The 23013-nt window shown below is 37.3% G+C and overlaps 1 long non-coding RNA gene across 1 annotated transcript in view; it reads right to left on the bottom strand.

The window, feature by feature from the left end:
- LOC139120171 (uncharacterized) overlaps window positions 1–21956 on the bottom strand; it is a 46359-nt gene extending 24403 nt beyond the window's left edge. The window contains exons 1-2 of the long non-coding RNA XR_011549054.1: window positions 21886–21956; window positions 20294–20680 (exon numbers count right to left, since the gene is read on the bottom strand). This is a non-coding gene — a long non-coding RNA (uncharacterized lncRNA). The remainder of the gene's footprint in view (window positions 1–20293; window positions 20681–21885) is intronic.
- Window positions 21957–23013: the final 1057 nt, after the last annotated feature.

Raw genomic sequence — 23013 nt, 5'->3', positions numbered from 1 at the left:
TTTTGGTTTTTGTTTTTGACTTTTGTTCTGACTCATATTTATTTTCGATTTTATTTTTGAGTTATATTTCAATTTACATTTTCATTTTCATTGTTATTTTGATATTTTTTTGATTTCCATTTTGATATTGATTTTCGACATTTTCGTTTTAGTAATCGTTTTGATATTCGTTTCGATTTCAAAATTAAAATTCATTGTAGTTTTCATTTTAATATGATTTTAACTTAGTTTTCGATTTGAATTTATTTTTCAAGTGAAATCAAATTCATTTAGAGTTTTCAACCTTTTAAGTGATCTGCACATGTTATCGCTGTGACGTTGCTGGCTCAACTTGACCATATAACCCTTGTTGTGTTACAGTTGTCACTTAATGTTTATTTCGAAGGTTTCGGATAACACGTGTTTTGACTAGAGGAAACTGTTCACTTAAGCTGTATGCCAATCTACCATCGTATGCTAGATTCGTAGGTGTGCAAATTACTCTTAGGGGAAGCCTGGAGCTAATATACGACAATACGCCACTGTGACACTAAATACACTAACATCAAAACAGAAACGAAGCAAACCTGAAGGCAAAGTCGCCATTAAAATTAATCTCATTTAGTATAAAATGACAAATTTAAGACTACAAAAATGTGAATCTTTTAGCGTTATAATTGCAAGATAAAGATACACATTTGTCACAGAAATCTTTGTAAGCATCTTACAATTGTAAAACTAGATTCACATTTTTGTAGTCTTATTTGAAAGCAAGTGAATTTTACTCTAAATTTGACGTTCTCAGAAATTCGCTTAAATTACAATCATGTTTGTTTTATGTGAACCATTTTTACAATTCAAAGCATTTCCTCTGATTATGAATAAAAAAAAGAACGGTGTCACTTCAACAGTGGAGCTCAGTTTAAACTTTATTTAAGGTGGAAATACTTCTCAAAATACACAATATTTCTACAGAGCAGTGGATGAGCATATTGACAACGTCCCTTCAGTGTTGGAGCCATAATGATTGTTAAATTGAAGCGGGTTGCTTTGCCTTCTACTTTTGTGGATCTTTGGGGGGGGGGGGGTTTCAAGTAATTTCATGAAAAGTGCTCATTGTGGTTACTTTTAATGTAAATCCGAAATTTCCATCAGCAACCTGCTAAAACAAAGAGAGACAATAAATAATGAATTGACAAGTTTTATTTATCCTTTGTTAGAATGCTTGACGAAACAGAATGAATTAAACGTGAATCGACATAAAAATGTCGCTAAATTTCTAATGTCGTTTCGAAGAAACCGATTTGTCGACCGGTTTAAAGTAGTTGCATATTCTTAGAGTGACTGAGGAATAGCTAGTTGTCTAATAACCATTGGTACTGGTGTGTATGTTATCGACCGTGCACCGATGTTGTTTCTAAAAAGGTTGCCAGGTAAAACTTCAAGGCTTCGACGTTCTTTTATCCTACATGTCGTCGCGAAATTCTGTGAGAACTAATACAGACAAGGTTTCGGTTTTCGGACAGTTTTAGCCCTGCGTACGATGCTGTGTGTTCCGCTACAGCTATATCGCCCCGCGGGGCGATTAGCTGTAGCGGAACACACAGCATCGTACGCAGGGCTAGGACAGTTTCAGTGTATCAGCTGATTATAAACTGGAAATAAAGCAAGAGCGTGGATAGTCCGACTCGTTGCTTCTGGCGCACGACGTGGTGGGGAATCTTCAACTGTCGGCCATATCCTCTACAGCCGTCATCGACGGCTTTCGTGTTTTTGAAGAATATAGCAAACCATGGATAAAGAAAGACCTTTTTCTCGGTGTTATTTATGAAAACCTCTCCCCAGAGGCAAAGACGATGTAGTCTCGTACACCCTGTCCGAGTCTCGGCCTGATGACGTGACACAAGAAGTCATAGTTCAGTCACATTTATTGTCGTGCGTCATACTGATGATATCATTATTCATAGGGGTATCCAGTTGAAGTGGGCACATGGTATTCTCGGGAAACGTACGATGAAAAAGGACAGTCTAAATAAAAATGTTTCAAGCACATCATCAATTGCAAAGAATGCTGAAATGCTGCAGCTTTTAATCGCTATGGCAAAGTTTGTTGTTTTGACCTCAACATATCCAATTGGGAAAGTAAATTTGGTTTGACCCACACTCCACAGTTTGAAAATGTGTTCTAGTCGCCCACTGCCTGGCCGGCCGGCAGCCAGTGACGTCGACGTTTCGTACTTCGAATTCTGAGAGCTACATCAAATCGCCGCGATCAGCAGACAAGAAATTACTATTTCAAATCGTCATCACCAAAAAATAACAGAGAAATGAGATAACACGGTGAGAAAAAATGCATAACATCAATGGTGTTGATAACATACATTTTGCTTTTAATCTACCCAATGCAAAAAGGGTACCTTGCCAGAACCAACTGCAACTGGCCCGATTTCAGCTCTCCCGATACCAACTCGCACGAATTCAATTTGTTGGGCGAGGCAACGATATATTTTCCCCGCAAATTTAGATACTTAGACTTGTACTGTGCACTGAAAGGAATATCTTTTGCGAAATGTCTATTCCGAAACTGAAAAAAATAGCTAAAGCAGGAGCCATCTCTCAGTCAGTACGACCGAGGCAAACCTGAACGTTCATACTGACCATGGCCATGGGACAGAGCACTCAGACGGCGATGTCAAAGAAAGGCGATAACTTATTTTTTAAAGTTGAAGAAAATGCTTAAAACTTTGGTTGTGTTTGTTGCAATTGATAAAATCATAGACAGTCTCGATTCTACCATCCATAATTGATGTTTATAGACTAAATCGACAACGGCGGGTGCATAGAATTTACAACACAAGGTACGCGGTACGCGGTACGAAGGCGTACATCCCAAACAACGGGGCGAGTTGGTTTCTTGGCGGTTTCAAATTGGAAAGTGCGAGTATTTTGGGTTTATAGGATTTTGAAAAGTTTGTCAAAAATTCTTGAAAAATAAGGCACCAGACCATAATTTGTCGCTACAGACTAAGGTAAATTTCTTAATTTTGTTCAATCTACTTGGCAACAAAGTTAAGTTAACTGCTTTTTACTAAATCTTGTCAAATTTGCTATTTTTGAAAATGTAAATACAGTGAAATAAACAAAAGTTTTGCAAACTGTACTTATCATATAATTCTGCAGAATGTTTTGAATCTTACAAATTTTGATCCTTTACCTGTTTTTGATATATCACGGTTGTCAAATTGCGATTTTTCGAACAGTTTTAACCACTACTTTGTTTGACTGCTGATAGTACATAGTAAACTCTCCTATTTTGCTAAACTGTCATTTTCATTGTGTGGTAGATGTTCAGGAAACTAAGGTATTTCATACTTTTGAAGTTAGTACCTCAATAAGGCAAAGTAAAATAGTTAAAATTGTATTTTTTTATTCTATCTACTTAAAAAATACAAGGAGTTCAAGTAGCTGGTGAAATATTTGTATTAAAAAGATATTTTGAAATTGAAAAGTTGAAAATGTTTAAAAATTGTTCATGACAACACTACCTTATATTTTCAAGGCCACCTTGAACATGACCCTCTATTTTTCAAGGCCACCTTGGACATGACCCTCTATTTTTCAAGGCCACCTTGGACATGACCCTCTATTTTTCAAGGCCATCTTGAACATGACCCTCTATTTTTCAAGGCCATCTTGAACATGACCCTCTATTTTTCAAGGCCACCTTGGACATGACCCTCTATTTTTCAGGGCCACCTTGGACATGACCCTCTATTTTTCAGGGCCACCTTGGACATGACCCTCTATTTTCTCAAATTACCAAAACTTGGGGAATTGACAAAACAATAATGACAATTTCAAAGAAAACAATAGGATCTGTCATTTTGAAATGGTAGAAATCTATTTAGTAGAAATCTATTTATTGTGCAAATTTATCAAAAGTGTCGGGTACCCTATAGCTGAAAGTTACAATATTACAGATCACCCTTAAAAATATGTGAATTGCAAAAACAGAAGAGTAGATGAGCTTAAATTTACTGAATAAACCAATATTACTACAATATCCTATTATCCCAAAATATTTCCAATCGTGTTGAGTTAATAATCATTCGTGCAAAACGGTCAACAAAACTTCAGGAAAAGAGGAAATAAAGGAAATTTATCTCAGCAATCCAAGAAAAACGTGGTGATACACATAAGCAAAGGCAATTTAACTTTGTTCATAGAAAGTCAATGCTTTACTCGGGTAATTACCATCGGTCATGCAAAATGAACGGCTTCTGCTTTATGAGACACCCAGCAGTGTTTTGATAAACAAAGTGTAAGATGATCTAATGCACTAGCGATAGTGCTGTCAGCTAATCACTTGCCGATATAGGGATATTCCCAGCGGTTTCCCTATGTATATAGGGACTTCGGTGTTCCAAGTTTAATTGCGCCAGGAATAAATAGACTGCAAACTACTGGTTTTGTATTATCATAGTAACCAGTCTAAACATTGATCTGCACACAATGAAGATTGATATGGCTGTTACCCTGAAACAATGTGAAGCAATACGTTTCCGGAGTGAATCCATAACAATATCCCACACAAAGACTAGGACCTCTTTTAAAACAGACGACTAAGACGTAAATTTTAGCATCTAGCTTTTTGAAACAACAACAACACATTGATACGATTTTTTAGTATTTTGTCTACCAAGTATCCACTGCAATTATTAAAACTCAAGTTTGTTTTGTATATTGTGTTCAAACATGTTGTTTGCGTTGTGCCCTATGCTCTTATCTTCTTTGCTATGTAAATGTGGAATTTAAACTAGCGAGTATGAATGCAGTATGCATATGATCGTAATTGTTTGACATGACTGGCTCGCAAAAGGCAGTCATTAACCGTTGAACAGTTTTTAAAAGATCTGAGGACAAGTCTTGGGACGTATGTGCAACAACTGTATCCATGACAGCAACTCACACAAACACTGATAGGACCTCTCGCAAAACAGACGCACAACCACACTTGACATACCACAATAGACATACAATAGACATACAACCACAATAGGTATAACGGTAAGAAATTGCTCTGTTTACCGGTGAAGTAAATCAATATTTAGTCACTGTGTATCGATAAATGTTAATACTTATATAGAATTTTTTTGTACGCAGAATCGGGACTGGAGTTTACAGACTGTTTTAATCTATCATATGTTCACTGCTGCAATAGAGGTGGCCCATAAAACAATGTCAACAACAAAAATAAAATACAAACGTACACAGCCTTTTATTTTGATCATGTATTGCCTTCTAATTTTCATCATGATTTCATGCCAAGTATAGCTTTGATTTTGACCGTTTAAACGTCATTATTAAATCCAATTTCACTTGGTTTTCAGGCAAACACTTTCATACCATTTCTTTTTATTTCTTAAAATATTTCAAACAAATCGTCTGATATGAAGGTTTAGTCTGCTTATAACAGTATTTCCAGATTCGTGTTTCAGATTCATCAGAATGACAAAATTTAATAGGCACTCAACTCTTTCACTGGCAATGTTGTATTTCAAGTTTGTTGAACCCGTTCAATTAAAAATCAGCTCGTAGGACGGAAATCAATCACGTAAAATTTGTTGCCTTGATGACTTGTGGAGACTAACGCAGAACGCCTATTCAGCAAATGTGATTTCACTAACTAATTACATGATAAAAATCAGTAGTACTTTTTAGTTTCCATTTGCCTCTTCATACTTCCATTTTAAACGGAGCTCAACCTTTTTAGTGATCCGCTTCGTTAAAAATTAAAAGCCAATTTAATTTTTTGTCGTAAGCGAAGCATGTTTACCATTTTATTTAAACAATGGTGTGAAAAGCAAGTCGATGACAATTACTTTCCCGTGTTTAAATATCTTGATCTTAATCCCTGTCTAACCACGGAACAGACTGAGTCCGACCAGATGTTTTAAGGCCAATGATAAGGATAGTAGCGACACATCGAGAGATTAAAATATGCTGTAGTAGTATGATTATGACATAGTATGGTATGCCTAAAGAACGCTTTGCATATATTGTGATAGATGTATCACCCATGTAAAATTATTATAATTGATGGGCAGTAGCATAGCAATCTTGAATCCCACCAATTTCAATGTGTGAGAGATATTATTCATTTATTATTATAGGAAGCATTAATTTTTTCAAGAAAAATTTAAGTTCACATTTCCGTGTCATGAAAATGTAAATTCTCCAAAGAAATATCAGTCATCTTTCTGTGTACAGTAATACTGTATTTTCCCAAAGAAATATCACAAACTAGAGGTCTTGTTGTATTGTGTGTACACTTTTAGTCCCCATGGAGTTTGAGGGACTTCTGATTTTGGTTTAATGAGTCCGTGCATTTGTGCATGCAGATTTCTCAGACATGCCTGAGCCAATTCCTTTCAAACTTTGTACAAGGACATAAAACTATGGCATACATATGCACAAGCATTGTTTTGGGCGTGGCATGCATAATTAGTACTAAATTGCATAATTAGTGATTTTAAAATACTGTTTTTTAGAGAGGCGGTGCCAAATTTGATGAAATTTAATACTGGTGTTGGTCACACAGAACTCTGATAACAGAGAGAGATATATATCAGTATTTTGTCAATTACTTGTTAATTTGCATATTTAATGAATATTTATGGTAAGTGTAATGTGTCCAGGAATGCTGCATCAAATTTGACTAATGTGGTACAAATGTTAATCTCGCAGTACTGCCAAAGTGTGCAATGGCATTTAGTAGTATTATGTCAATTAATTGCTAATTTGCATATTTGAAGAATTTTCGTAATTAAAATAATGTGTTTAGAAATTCTGCAAAGTTAACAAAATCTAGTCCTGTAATAGTGTGCAAAGACATTTACCGGTAACATGTTAATTAAGTTCTAATATGCGTATGTAATGAAAGTTACTTATGAGTGTAATAAGTAAAAAAATACTGCATCAAATTTGATAACACGTCGTAGCATAGTCCCTAAAACATGAGGGACATGGTTGTACAGATGTAGATCTTTCAGTGTAGAATTTCACTTGTTGAGTTTTTCAATGAAAATAGGCAAATTCATTCTAAGATTTTCAGGGTTTTTTTTGAAAAAATAATGCAAAAAGCCATGGTTTCCAGGAAACAGGAACCTTTTTACCTCACACTAGGTATATGTATAAAACCAACGAGAGGTTATCTTTTAAGGTGAATCAGTTCATTTGCATCTGATTTGCATATCTGTATATGTATGTATGTATGTATGTATGTATGTATGTATGTATGTGTGTGTGTGTGTGTGTGTGTGTGTGTGTGTATGTATGTATGTATGTATGTATGTATGTATGTATGTATGTGTATGAATGTGTGTATGTCAATTAAGATCAAAAACTCCTAAACCGCAGCACCTACCATCTTAGTTTTTCACGTACAGGTGCACGCAGGGGCGGAGTTGAGAAATTGTTCAAATGTTAGTACCAAAAATATGCAAATCGGGGAACAAAGGAAAAATCCGGCATTGCTAATACTCTGTAACCTTAGGTCAGATTTGGTTGAAACTTGATATGCGTAGGTTCCTTTAAGTATACTGAGTAAGTTATTATGTTAGGTGTGTACAAATTGAGGTATAATTTTCATGTCAGCCTTGATATTTGGTATACAGGTTCAGAAGCTTAATCGAAATGTGATGCATTCGAAGTCTAATGATATCCACAATTTTGTATTTTTGGGGGCAATTTTTGTCATTTTTGGTTAAAAAATTGTTTCTAAAGAAGTACTCGTCTGATAGCTTTGTCATTTAGTAGACATATTCCCATGGATGATCTTAATTTAATATGTCAAATTATGATGAAATATGCAATCACGTATCAAGGTTGTAAATAGTTTACATGTTTTATGTTTTCTGCCATTTGAAATCATAATTTACATCAGAACCTTCCGAGTGCAAAGATAAACAAGGAAAATATGAAATTTGACTTCATTTAATATAAAATACGAAAGTTAACAATAATTAATGAAACCTAATCTAAGCATTCTTTCTTCAACTTATCAATTACAAAACTAGGTAACTTCGCTTTGAACTGTGACAAACTTTCGGTATTCCTACTTCGAGTATTGAAATGATACATCTAAAAACATGGAAACTGTAAATAATCAGGTGAAAAACCATTCAGTATTTTTAATGCCTGAATAGCGACAAAATAATCAATACGTAAATCGGTAGGTAGCCCATTGACGTGAAAGAAGGAAGTGAGAAGAAACTGTAACATGTACTACAAATCACGGGAGGGACCGTGTACCAATGTAACCCTCCCAGCTATCTTCTCAAGTTTGTATAACAGTAGTTTATTTCCCCAATCCGATTAAAATCAGATGTAGAGTACGCCGACGTCTTCCTATGCGTACGCGGTATTCTCTTGCTGTCGCCTCTCAGAGGCGACAGCAAGAGAAAACCGCGCAAGTAAGAGACGTCGCCATGCCCTACATCTGATTTTAATCAGATTGTTTATTTCCCATACTTGCAACACGGTCACTCCACAAACTGTGGTTGAATAGTACAACAATAATCAAGTACAGAAGGAAATTAAAAGTTGCACTATTCCATATTTCTCCTATTCCTCTTCTGTAACAAAGAATAATCTCAAGTGAGGTTCCATGAACGGAATTACGAATGAAATTGCCGACATTTGTACGCATTTCATTCTATAAATGAACCCTTTGAGTCCTGACAGCTTACCAGATGAATGGAAACTCGTTGCTTGAGCCAACGTTACAGAAACATTGACGCTTTTATGGGCGAAAACATTCGAGCTATATCCTCCAACTTAACTCACGCAAGAAACGATATAGTATACTCGTCCTTATGCCTTACATACGATTAGCATCTGAGGGTGTAAATATTACACTAAAACACGGAACAAAAGCCGTTTTACTGTACAACTTAAATAGCAAGGGTGCTTGTCAACTCGAAAGAACGGAGACAAAACTTCGTCTTTCTAACCCACTGAAGACGCTCGGCTAAACGCAAGGCTAGGCTGTGAGTATAAAGGTTTGAAAACCATTTAAAGTGCAAATGGAAATTGTAACGGCCGGTTTACTGTGTATCGCGTTAAACGAAAGATAAAAAAGGGCATGAGCGCCGAGTATCGAATCCGTGGAACTTTGCAGCCAGTTCATTTTCTAATTTAGGTATTCAATTAAAAGAATATAATTAAGGGTAATTATCAAATTTAAAATATTTCAGGCGAGCAGACGAAGAGCATTGCGGCCCTTTTCTAAATGTATCAAATTTTGCCACAAGTTAAAGTGTGAGAAATAAGTAAAAAGACTTGTGAGGATGGTACCTTGCGGCAAATCAGAATTTTGCTTGGAAAACTTCATTCAATATTTGAAAATCATATCTTTTTCAAAATTCTGCTTAGCTAATACCTAATTATTTTCTTTTTTAACTTTCCAAAAGTCAAATCGCATTTCAATTTATATTGGCCTCCTGCCATGTTGAAAAGCAAACCGCAAATTCGATCCAAAATCCTAATTTCTATTTGAGTTTAGGCGTGGTCTATTGGGAACCCCCCATGTAAATAATGGACACCTCGAAACAGTCAATCAGATTGAACCAAACAGTGACGTTGTATATATCACTTATAATATCAGCAAGTGTGCTGGCTGTCAGGTGTGTTTGGATCTGGTGGGGCGTCATTGGTTTTGACTACAGGACAAGACGCCAGACTATGTCTCAATTCTCGCAGACTTGATTTTTTTTGGGTAGGTATTACCGCTCAGCAGATGATCCCAGCTGAGTGTTGGCAACTCAATTTAGATAGCCAACGGTTCAACGTAAACCAGGAGCAGCAGCAGGAACCCAGTCAAGTTGTAAAACTTAACAGTCCCGATGGTAAATATCTTGACCGGCATGGCATTTCAAAATAGGAAAACTTCCTGTGGCTGAATAAAATTATTTAATCTTCTAAAATATGTGCCAATGATTGGTTCCCTCGTCACAGTAACAAGGTACGCAGGTAGCGCTAGTATTTTACCGGAGTGATAGACCGCGGCGCGTTGATCAACTTCATATATCAATTTTGCACCGTAGAAGTTGCATCAGCACAACGGTGGCGAAAATGAACAATTCACGTACTCTGTCAACGTACACTATCAGGAATAGGCTGCTTCATAATATTAGGTGGCGAAGTTCACGGAATGTAACGATGAAACATTCATGACATTATTGATTAGCTTAATCGTGATATTCAGGGGAATGCTTAGATATCAATCAAGTTTTCATGAAACTCGTCTCGTGTTCGACTCTTCTTAGCATGGACCACGCCTAAACTCAATAGGCAATCGAAAAATGGCAAATTGGAAATAAGGTTGCAGTCGCCAATTCCCACTTGCAGTTTTGAAAGGTGAGCATCACACTACACAAAGTTACCTAACATAAGTGAAAATAGGCACTTTTCTGAGACAACTAGCCTTTATGATGAAGTTTTTATATGAAAATACTGACTGGTTGCAAAGTACCATTTTCACAAACGTTTTTACCAATTTATCATAATTTCACCAGCGTTGAAAACTTGTTCATTTCAAAAAGGACAAAAAAGCGCTTCATCAACGTGAAGAAACGTTTCAAAATTGATAATTAGCCTAATATTTGTATGAATAAGTTGGAATATCGACTGGTCGCAATGAGCCACTGATTTACCATCCTCACAAGGGTTTATACAAATTTCTCATAATTTCACCAAAGTTGAAAACTTGTTAATTTCGAAAAGGACTAAAAAGCGCTACATCAACGTGAGCAAACGTTTAAAATTGATTATTAGCCTAATCTACATTATTCTATTTGTATTGACTGACCGCAATGTATCACAGATTGTATCGCCCTTTCTAAGATAAACGCGACACTGCAGACGCTCGACAGCATGACTCATTATCGGAGAAGCTGATTAATCATCTAACTTATTGGTCGATCGGTTAATCAATGAATTCTACCCGAGATGGGAAAGATGTCATCTCACATATTTTTAAATCTGTTTATGAAATGGTTCATTTTAGAGGCCGTAGAACGGAGTCATATTCAGCACACCACGGGTATTCCTATCCCTTCCATTCCGTCATTTGACATGATCACCCCACCTTTATAATTTTCCTTTGTACGGAATTGTTTATAAATGTATTCGAACCTTTCAGTAACGGACACATGTACATTAGGAGGGGTAATGAAGTTTGAACAATTGTTTGTGCAAAGTCACTATGTTTTCATCCCCTTTCAGGATCAAACTAATTTTTTTGGACACAAAAAGAAGAAGAAATGTTGTTTGTAACGACAGTTTGCTCATACGACATTAAGACTACAGAGAAAATACTTTCTTATTTTAGAAAGTTTTACTACAATTAGGATTATGTTTGTTCAATTGCCTATTAGTTATGTCATCAACTTGGTTTCAGAAAACTAAACAAAACAACACCAAAAAAATATAACAAAATTTTAAAGCCCTAGAGCGATCACTCCCTATGTTTATTTATATACCGTTTTATCAACTTTGCTTTTCCTTAAACGACTTAGATTTGCGACCAAGTAAGGCTATATTTTGGGAACATGTAAAAGGCCTTGGTCGGGTAGTTTTGGCTTTTATTTTTTTTCTAATTCTTTTATTGTTCGAACTCATTTTCATATTTCATGAGCTATAACATTAATATCTCAGAAAAACTGTCACAGACCCAAACTGCATGTACACTTTAAAACTAAATTTAAAGCTATTGAGTGCTGTCGCTTCAGAGAAAACAGATACTGAGCAGGCGGGGAAGCACTGAACAGCTCCTACCAACCCGTGTATCGCTTTCTGCAATGTGTATGATTTGATAGAGACGTTTCATCTTTTGGTGCATGGAACTTTGAGGCTGCTATGTTTCGTGTTTTACTGCAAAACAGCTGTAAATGTATTTTTCTAATTTGTTCAGTGTCTGTCTCTCTGTCCATCGTCGTTGATACATTCTTATTGTCAATTGTTTGAGTAAATTGCAAATGAAATATATTGAAGAGCCGATTCGTGACGTGTGAGTGGTATTTGGGAAATTAACTTCATTTTCACTTGTTGTTCTTGATAAAGATGCCATTTCCTTAAATACGCGGTTTACTTTGATTAGTTTATCCTCTTCAATTTAATCACCGTCACAGTGCAATAATACAATAATATCCTTTTCAAAAGCTGCTTTATTTTTTGTCATCACAAACTTTGATGAAACTATCAGTGTTTCCTGACAAATATATGCCTTATTGGAAATGCTCTACCTGAAAATAAAAGGGCATCCATACTGGAGAACCAATTTATGCATTTGCTGTCGGAAGGCTATCTGTTTCACAATTTACCGACGTATAAGTTGGTTGCTGTGTTAGTATTTGCGTACTATGTGAAGTGTGCTTGTTAGTAATTATGCATGTGCGAGTGCTCAGTAAGCTTTACAGTGTCTTCGCGAGGTTAAATCGCTCCGTACGAAGGTTACAGAATTTACCTCAGATCAAGGGTTTTGATCGAACAAGAGAGAAGGAAATAAGAGGAATTTCCCGTTATTTAAAAATTCAAAAAAAGGTTTTCTATAGAGCCTACAGGATACTACAAGTGACAATTTTTCGCGTTTAACATGTTCGAGTTGGTAGACATTTTTAACAACACCCAGTAACTTTTTTTATTCACTTGAATTAACGTAATGCAAAAGCAGCTACATTTTTAAACCCCCTCTCTCTCAAATTTTCAAAAAAAATTGAATTCTCTACACCCGGGTAAACTTCCCTAAAACGTGACCATCTTACTGTCTACAACATCTCGCTATACTTCAATACGTTCGCTACACCCCCTTCTCCAATTTTCACAAAATTTTTCTAGACTTGGTTACAATTCGCTACACGTTGTTAACAACGCAACAAGATCGTGTCTCTCAGGCGAGTAAAAAGTGGTCATCTTATAGCCTACAGCACCTCGCTACACTTCGTTACGTTCGCTACATCCCCTTCTCATATTTTCACAAACTTTATCTAGACTTAGTTATACTTCGCTACATGTTGTTAACTACGCTACAAGATTGGTGTCTCTCTGGCGAGTAAAAAGTGACCATCTTACAGCCTACACTTCGTTACGTTCGGGACACTCCCTTCTCCAATTTTCACAAAGTTTTTCTAGACTTTGTTACACTTCGCTACACGTTGTTAACTACGCTACAAGATCAGTGTCTCTCAGGCGACATCGTACAGCCCCCAACATGTCACCACACTTCGTTACATTCGCTACTCCCTTCTCCAATTTTCAAAAAATTTTTCTAGACTAGGTTACCCTACGCTACACGTTGTAAACTACTCTATAAGATTGGTGTCTTTCAGGCTAGTAAAAGTGACCATCTTACAGCCTACAACACCTCGCTACACTTTGTTACGTTCGCTAAATTCCCTTCTCATTTTTCACAAAATGTCACTTCTAGTCTCCATTACATCTCGCTACACGTTATTAACTACGCTTCCAGATTGGTTCTCTCTGGCGAATATAAAGTGACCATCTTACAGCCCCAAACACCTCGCTACACTTCGTTCTTTCGCTACACCCTCTTCTCCAATTTTCAAAAAATTTTACTTCTAGTTTCCGTTACACTTCGCTACACGTTGTTAACTACGCTACAAGATTGGCGTCTTTCTGGCGAGGAAAAAGTGACCATCTTACAGTCTACAACACTTCGTTACGTTCACAACACCCCCTTCTCATATTTTCAGAAAACTTTTTCTAGACTTGGTTACAACTCGCTACACGTTGTTAACTACGCTTCAAGATTGGTGTCTCTCAGGCGAGGAAAAATTGAACATCTTACAGCCTACAGCACCTCGCTACACTTCGTTATGTTTGCTACAGCCCCTTCTCATTTTTTCACAAATTTTATCTAGACTTGGTTTCACTTGGCTACACGTTGTTAACACCGCTACAAGATCAGTGTCTCTCAGGCGAGGAAAAAGTGTCCATCTTACAGCCGCCGACACCTCGCTACACTTTGATACGTTCGCTACACCTCCTTCACTACTTTTTAACAATTTGTTTTCTAGACTTTGTTACACTTCGCTACACGTTGTTAACTACGCTACAAGATCAGTGTCTCTCTGGCAAGTAAAAAGTGACCATCTTACAGCCTACAACACCTCACTACACCTCGTTACGTTCGCCACATCCCTTCTCCAATGTTCACAATTTTTTCTGAATAAACGTTGGATGGTCGCATTGATGCTGAAGTGATCGTGAAATTGAATTAATATACTTTGGCAGTATGTCGTCTACAGGACGTTATAGTTTTTTTTCCCGATTAAACGTACGATGAAACGTACCTCCTGCGTAGATAAAATATATAGTAATACTAAATAATAATACTTAACCATCCAAGAGTTTTGTAAGCAGACCAGTTTTTTTCCCGATTAAACGTACCTCCTGCGTAGATAAAATATATAGTAATACTAAATAATAATACTTAACCATCCAAGTTTTTTTTCCCGAACAAACGTACCTCCTGTGTAGATAAAATATATAGTAATACTAAATAATAATACTTAACCATCCAAGAAACACTAATAAAAAAGACGTCCATCCAGCAAGCCAAATTCCCCATTGAGAAAGTTGCAATGTTCAAGACGACAGCAAAAACATAAGTGAGGGTGTCGAATGCGTAAAATAAACACACTCATGTAATTTTTGTCATATTGCTCGGGTAGAGAGCTAGAGAAAGTTTAATTCGGTCCCTGGCATTTAATGCTTAATTTGACTTCCAATTTTCAATTCACACAGTGTCCTAATGTTAAAAACAGCGACCGCGGATTGGAATATGACCTCGTCAAGGCCGAAAATTTGCATTGTAACTATGGAGACTAGCGGTTTTTTTTCGGACTAAAGCAGACCAGTCTGAATTCCGAAAACCCGCGGCCAGACATTTCGCTGTTGCAATATATTACCTCTGAACGTTATTCTCTAAAGTCCAAACCATTATTGAATCACAAAATTCGTCAGCTATGTTGAATTTGTAAAGTTTGTAAACTTTGATACATTTGTATGTCAATATTTATATTACAGATGCATTAAAACACGGATAACGGCCCCGGAGTCATAAACATCATGAATGAACCACAACTCCGTAGCTAATAGATACTTTTTGGACACAATGCATGGGCCGGAGGCCCTGTTTCCTAAGCCTTATATCGCCACAGTGTCTTCTTGTGCAAGATTGTGAAATTATTTTTATTACTTTCGTATTTTGCATGTTAAAGCCTAATGTTCAAATATGATTCTAGAGTTATACAGCGCGAACATCATCGAAAACAGAATTTGTTTTAACGCCTCGGTAACTTTGGAAGACTTTGTATAGCAAACGGGCATCAAATATTATTCTCACTTTGAACCAATAGTTCTTTGTTTCTGTTCCCGCTGTTATGGTAAATGAAAGCAAGGTTTTACCTCGTTTTTTGTTATTGCACTTAGGGAACCCAACTTTTTTGTTTCTTATCTCCAGAGGAAACTAAAGCAGGGTGGGGGGGGGGGGGGGGGGCAAATAAAACAAGTCATCGTTGATGACACAGTCCCCACTTGAAAATGAGTACTTTGATTCATGTCCTCAGAGACGATAGAGTCCTCTTCATTAATTAGGTCTGTTATAAAAATACTTTGATACAGATGGCGCTCAATGGCCAAGGATGAGTTCCATGGTGATGAAAACCTAAAACCAATGTAGGCCACCATCCTAAAGTTCATAAAATGAGCCAAATAGGAATTAATCAACAGGATGTTGCAAAACAATTTAAAGTTTGATGCATTATTACAACACTATGAAATCAACATCTGTATCAAGTTTCATCACATTTGACGTTGTATTAATTTGTGGCTATTACATAGGTCAATGTCCTTGTACTAAGTTTGAATAAAATCAGCGAATAAAATCAGTTGAAACGTGCCAAAGTTTTGGCTAAGGACATGAAAAAATTGTAACAAAATGGCTGCCATGCAGCTATATTGGATCATATCATGAAACAAATTGACGTACATATGTATGACATAGTTAATGTCCTTGTACAAAGTTTGAATAAAATCAGTTGAGATATGCCTGAGTATTATGGCTCTGTACATGAAAAAATGTAATAAAAATGGCCGCCTGGCGGCCATATTGGATTGTATCACAAAACAAATCGACGTGCATATCTATGAAATCGGTCAATGTCCTAGTACCAATGTTGAATAAAATCGGTTGAAACATGTCTGAGTTATGGCTCTGTACATGAAAAAATCGTAATAAAATGACCACCTGGCGGACATATTGGATTGTATCACAAAACAAATCGACGTGCATCTGTATGACATATAAAGTAATCCTTGTACCAAGTTTGAATGAAATCGCTCCTTGCATCTCTGAGATATCTGCGTGAAGGGACGGACGGACGCAGACACGCACGGACATGACCAAACCTATAAGTCCCCCCGGACGGTGTCCGTGGGGACTAAAAAAAAGGCAAAAACATCTCTATTTGTTTCAGTTCGATTTTTTGACCGTTCAGTCTGAACAATTTTAAGTACAAAAAATGTGTATTTGTTTTAGTTCAAGTTTTTCCGTCCAGTCAGTGCAATTTCTTATTAGTCGCTGCAATTTCTTGCCTTCAGTTCAGTAATCTCTCATTATAGTCTCTAAAATTTATAAGTACATTACAGTGTTTCATCTAGGATGCTACACTAGGACAAGTTCCCTCTACAAAAATTTTGAGGGGGATTTTAAAATTCGGGGGGGGGATTTAACTGACACATATTCTTTACACGTAAGTTTTAATGTTGAAATGATGTCACTTGTAATACACATAATACAATCCAAGCTGCTTGCTGCCAAGCTGCTTGCTGCAAAACACTATCCTCTATAGCATTTTTTCAAAATTCAATAAATTTGAGTATCACTGTTGTGAATTTACAGGGATTCCAAGAATTTGCGGATAGCTCATTAATATTCATAAGCATTAATATTCCTGAAAAAATGGTAGCATATTTTGTATGCTACAGTATTGTGTATGTTTTTTGTACATATTCTGTATGTTTGCTTTCTTTAGGCTTGAAGTACATTCAAGCATAATAACAACAGCTAGCCATTCCCACCGTACCTGCAAGGGATTTTATTTTCATTTTTAACTGAGCTGTGTTCTCTTACACAAAGAAAGAAAAATTCTTTACTAGTTATAAAGGAATGTTTGTAGCTTCTGAAAAAATAATTTTCTTGTTTGTCGTATTTTTACTGTTATATCATACTAACCACTGTAAAGTTTGGCTCAACATTGCCCTATACATACCAGTTAGCTCTCTTTTTCTAGTGACCAAGCTGGTGTTGTAGAGTTAAAACGAACAACTTAGGGGGTCGGACTGGTCTGGGTCATGTTTTGAATGCAGAGTTTCTGGATGTCAGATTTGCTCTAATTGCTTTTTGTCAGTCAATTTAGAATGGGAAAATAAAAAACGGAAAGGATGGTTGTCACCGACAGTTAACGTTAGAGTTTATTTGCCTGAACAACAAATCTGTGATTGTTCATTTAATTCAAAAACTGGACCCATTGATATCAAAGCTTTCTTGTGACTTTCATTGCATGCAGTCTCATCACAGTTCCAATGCCATTCCCGAAATTAAACTGTACGTTTCTGTAACACTAAAGTCCAATATTTCGTGTCAATTTTTGCTACCCGCATTATTTTCATAGTATTGTGAATATTCATACCATGAACAAAAACTTAAGTTTTCTCCTTTCTTCGATCGTATAGAGATAAATGTGACACAGAAACCTTATTGAGCTAGGGCAATGAACTTTTTTGAACGTAACTCTTAAATGGCTGATAGGCTTTAATATGCAAAATCAACCTAATAACGCGTGGTATTGTTTCAACAGCATTTTATTGAAGCAGTTCAAAAAGTATCAAAATCGAACTAAAATTGGTTCCTTTCATGTATATGTTCTTGCAGCTATATAATGCCTGTTGCCACACTATTACTAACAGACGCCAATGACAAGTCAAATGCATTGAAGTGTGACACCTATGAAAGAGAAATGCCATTCCAGCCAGCACAGAGAGCGATTGGTCGTCCCTCCTATGTACAATTTGCTGCTCCCAGCACACCACAGAGGGGGAATTGCACAATCGCGCAGCCTAGATGAAAAATGCACGCTGGGATGGTCGCCTCAGAGGCGGCGCGAATGAAAAGAGGTTTTTATTTTCATGTGGAAGTTGAAATTAACGGTCGGTCGGAAGATGAGAAACACAAAAATTAAAAATGTCGCCCTTATCAGTTTTCTTCTATTATGAGGGGAGTGCGGGGTAACAGGGGAAATTGATCGAACGTCATATCCCGGAAGTGAGAATTCGGTCGCTACGGTACGCAAGGCAGGGACCCCAGGATTTGACAGTGTCCAAAATAGTAATTTTTGTTCGCTTCATTTACATTATGCTTGCACTATTCCGTTCCGTTCAGCTTCAGCATGCAGATTCTAGCATTGGAATGGATTGATTTTGGTGCAACAATGTGATGCAATATTGCAACAATACTCGTCTGGGTGTTCTCCTGGTAATTTAGCGAATAATGGTGTCGGGCCTAACATTAACAACAACACACTATGACTTCATTAGTTCTATACTTCAACCGATTCAGGCTTTACATATACACAAATGTAAAGAGTGCAGCCCTTCAATCTCCGTTGTCTTGGCTTTTATTTTCATTTGTAGTGTTCAAAACATAAACGGTTCGGCCACGAACAGTGAGATTCTTGATTCAAGCTAATTTACAGATTAAAGTAATTTCTGTAATTAGTCTACCAATATTTAGCGCACCGATTTAAATCGGTCATGTTCATATCTAGTATTAGTTTTAGTAACAGTGTCATATCTATGACATTTTAATCAATAGATAATTTGCATATTTAATGAAACTTTAATAAGGCAGTGTATCGAAAGGCATTGATTGATCTTCTTTAGTACATTGGTCATACTTAGATTTTTTCACTCTAAAATATGATGACCATGAAGTATTGATTAACAACTTATACCTATGAAATTGTGTACTTGGGCTATATGTCGAAAGTGAATCTTGTATGATATGAACTTAATTTGATATGACTTCTAAGCTTCAGCAGATATACTTACTTTAAGTAATGCTTGAAGTTTATGAGCATTATATTTAGCTAATTTACACATTTAATGCCTTTTAATGATTAGGCCATGAACAAAACTGAACGGAGTGGATTTAATCCAAGTTGCATTTAACATAATATACTTTTACTTAATGAAGATGCTATGTTTAAATCATACTTACATTTTGCAATATTTTCCAACAAACTCAATTGAAAAACCAAACGTGAAACCATGTAGCAAATATGATGCCAAGTCATTAGGATAGCCCTGTAAAAAGCCTGCGAATGAGCTAACTTTTATTGGCGTTGGTAGCTGCTGGCTGGGAAAGGGGGGTGTGCTGTTTGGCAGGTTGTCCTGCATTTGCTTTGGACAAAGCTGTTTGTGATTGCCCTGGCTTGGTGGCCCTGCACCCAGTGACTGGATGTGCCCCGCCACATTTGGAACATTTGTGTTCATATGAACACCCTGTACATGTTTTTCCGGCACTGAAATTCCAGCAGACACCCTTTTCGAGGCTTCCACGAAAAAGATGCCTATTGTGCTTGTGAAACTCTGCACTTTCTTTAGTGGGAGTACGGCCCGTAGGAATAACTCAATGTGAATCTGGTCCCATGGTAAGGGGTTGACTGTTTCATCAAACGGAAATTAACATCGTAAAACCTCCAATTACCTCCTGAAGCTGCCAAATTACGAATAACTTCCAAGTATTTCATCAGAGCGGGGGCCTCATGGGGGAATTTGGAAGTATACACAGCTACAAAACCCTGAAAAGCTGAAATCCATTTGTCAATAGAATTGATGGGGATATGTTTTTCAGTGGGAACCAACTGAAAGGATGGAGTGTCACTGTCACCTGGATTTTGGACACATAATGTATACTGCTCCTGCTTGGTTTTAGATAGCAGGGCGCTGAACTCTATGAAATCACCAGACCAAATTTTTTGCCTAACTTTGTCGGAAAGGGTTGCACCAAGTGGCACAGACAAGCTAGTGAAGTGACTGACTCCAACAGCCGTCAGTTGACCCCCAGTGCCATCAGGGGGCTGTGCAATGCCACCTACAACACTGTTGACGGTGTTCTGCACAGGTTGCACAATATTATTTGGCCTTGCATCATTGCCCAACCCACTGTTACCTGTGATAGAGGTCAAAGAACCCTTATGCATTAAGTACTTGCTGTTCACTTGTTGTTTGCGACATATTTTGCGCTGGGTTTGAAGGAACTCCCATCAGCTTGTCGGCTACAGTATTCAGTGCTTGTATAGTGTTCTGCAATGTTGCCTGTAATGCTGCTGTGTTGTTAGGTGTTTGCCCTGATGATGTTGATGTTCTCTGTTGCCTTGTCACTCTATTACTGGCTGCTGTAGCCACTGCTGCTGACGATGTTCCCGTTGCTTTGTAGCCCTAGTACTGGCTGCTGTAGCCGTTCGACTTGCTCTTTTACTTGTGGTACTGGAGCCAGCTGCCTTCTTCTGGGTTATCTTTTGCCTCAAGCCATGCCTATGAGCTAAGAAAATGAAAACTAGGCAGAAAAAGGAAATTGTCTGAGTTCCACTTAAGGGGTTATAATACCCATAGTTCAAAACTTTTGACAGCTGGTCACATGTGAAGCTATTGCAAAACTAAGGCAAAAAGCTGAAATTGCCCGTTCCCTCAATTGGACATATGCACGACTGCATGTAATGAGGCAAAAGAAAAACTGTGGTTGAGTGGCAGCAAGATCCACGGCATGGAGAATCCGCTCAGGGGACGCTGCCCTGAAAATAAAATACATACACCCCTTCCGCAGCCAAAAAGTCAAAGTTGCGTGCCCAGCCGATCCCAACAATGAACGGCAAAAATACAAGCTGAAAACACACAGCTGAATCCAACAATGTGGAAAAAAAGACAGCGCTACCAGAGCAGCTGACATTCCACCGAAGTGGAAAAATAAAACAAGCTGTAAAACAGCAACACCCGACATGGGGACCTGTCATGGGCTGTAAGCACCGCAGTAAAACAAGCCGCGTGGGGAGTGGTATGTAACAAGATTCACACACGATCCCAAGCCCTGGTCTGATGCCACTCTGTCGACATTCCGACCACAGCTACACTACAAGAAAAATATAATGATCGAAGGCATGGCGACGTACTATGCCAATGCTCGACAAGCGCGAAGTAGAGCACCTCGTACACTACGATAGTACCGGCGAATGCCCAGCTCGTTAAGGTGTACCCCATCCCCGTGGAATACTGGTAGCGATGACCGCCATAACCCGACATGTGACCAGAAAAACACAAAGGGATTTCCCGCCAAAAGACTCCCTCAATTGTTCGTTCAGCGCGTCTGCACGTGCATGAAGTCCCGGATGTTTTCCGGACATCCGGGCACGATGCAAAACCTGGCTAACAATTACAACTCGAACGCTGAAATGCCGATGGAGATTCTGCACGAATAAAATAATCCTCTGAGCAATAGCCTCGGGTGAACTATACACACTGCAGAGATCGTTTGTACCGATGTCTAAAAATACTATATCCGGCGACACGTCTCTCACGTACGACATACTCAGAGAACGTAGGGTACCTCCGCTGATACCCCTCACAAAGACATGCACTCCGGACAAACAGAAATTACTGAGTGAGTTTCTGCGCGTATATTCCCCTAGACGGCGTATGAAAGAATGTCCCAGAAGTAGTACGCGGATAGGGGACATGGTGTCTTGTGAAAAAGGATTATATAAATACCGTGTGTGATGTTAAAACTGATCAAGGGTAGAGCCGAAAAATGGCGATGTTGTCTGGCGGGCGTCCTGATGCAAAAGAGGACAAGACTGGGAGAAATGTGACCTCTGCCACAGATGGCGCTGTAGGGTAACATTTGCATAGATAAAATTCCTTACAGTGTAACTTCTTATAATATAGATAGTAATATATATAATATATAATAATGTATATAATTGTAATATATATATATATATATATATATATATATATATATATATATATATATATATATATATATATATATATCCCTTTTTCTCTCCACAGATTTCTGAAGGGCTGACCATAATTAATAGCCGAACTTGATTCACAAGCATGTAATTAACAAAGATTTGCTCTCAACCCTACTTTGACCTACTCATGTCATTACCACTCCACAATTTGAAATGCATAATAGTTCAACAAAACAAGCCATCTAGAATAATTCATGTCACAACAAAATTAATTCCAAAGTTACACTTCACAAGTTAAATTTCTCTAACTCTAATGCATATTGTTTATCCATTTTAAAACTATTGTGTCTTGCTTCGTTTACTCTAATAAAAGAGTGATTGATATTCATTTGTCATGTAATCACTGTCAATGGAGACATTTTGGTCTTCCAGTGAGCCAATATAACTTCAGAGATCCCATGATTTTTTTTGATATCATAGGTACACAAATCCTTTTTTGGTAATTGTTATGTTGAAAAAAATTATATTATTCAATTAATCTTGCATTTTCAAGTATTGCCGCGTGGGCAACTTATAAGTTTTACTCCGATTGTTTGCTCTCACTTGTATCTTGCTTTTGGTACCCTGTTTGCTATAGATTTTCAATTTTGAATAATTTTGTCATATTACATTTAACTTACTGTATTGGAGATGATACATTGGTCAAATGTGTTACCAGAATTACGGATATCACATCTTAATTTTTGATGTTTTGCAACTTTTTTCTGCACTATTTACTGACGATTGGCCACTGACCTTCTTATAGCTAAGCACACAGATTAACATATGGCCAGCAAAAAGATCAATCATGTACTTTGCATTGGTATAAAATGAGACCAATATTATTATTTAAAAGAGTAGTACTATGAACTTTTTCATG

This window comes from Ptychodera flava, chromosome 20 (genome assembly GCF_041260155.1).
Source record: "Ptychodera flava strain L36383 chromosome 20, AS_Pfla_20210202, whole genome shotgun sequence".
Classification (NCBI taxonomy): Eukaryota; Metazoa; Hemichordata; class Enteropneusta; family Ptychoderidae; genus Ptychodera; species Ptychodera flava.
The sequence above is the reverse complement of the archived record's forward strand: the minus strand, read 5'-3'. Positions and strand labels throughout refer to the sequence as shown.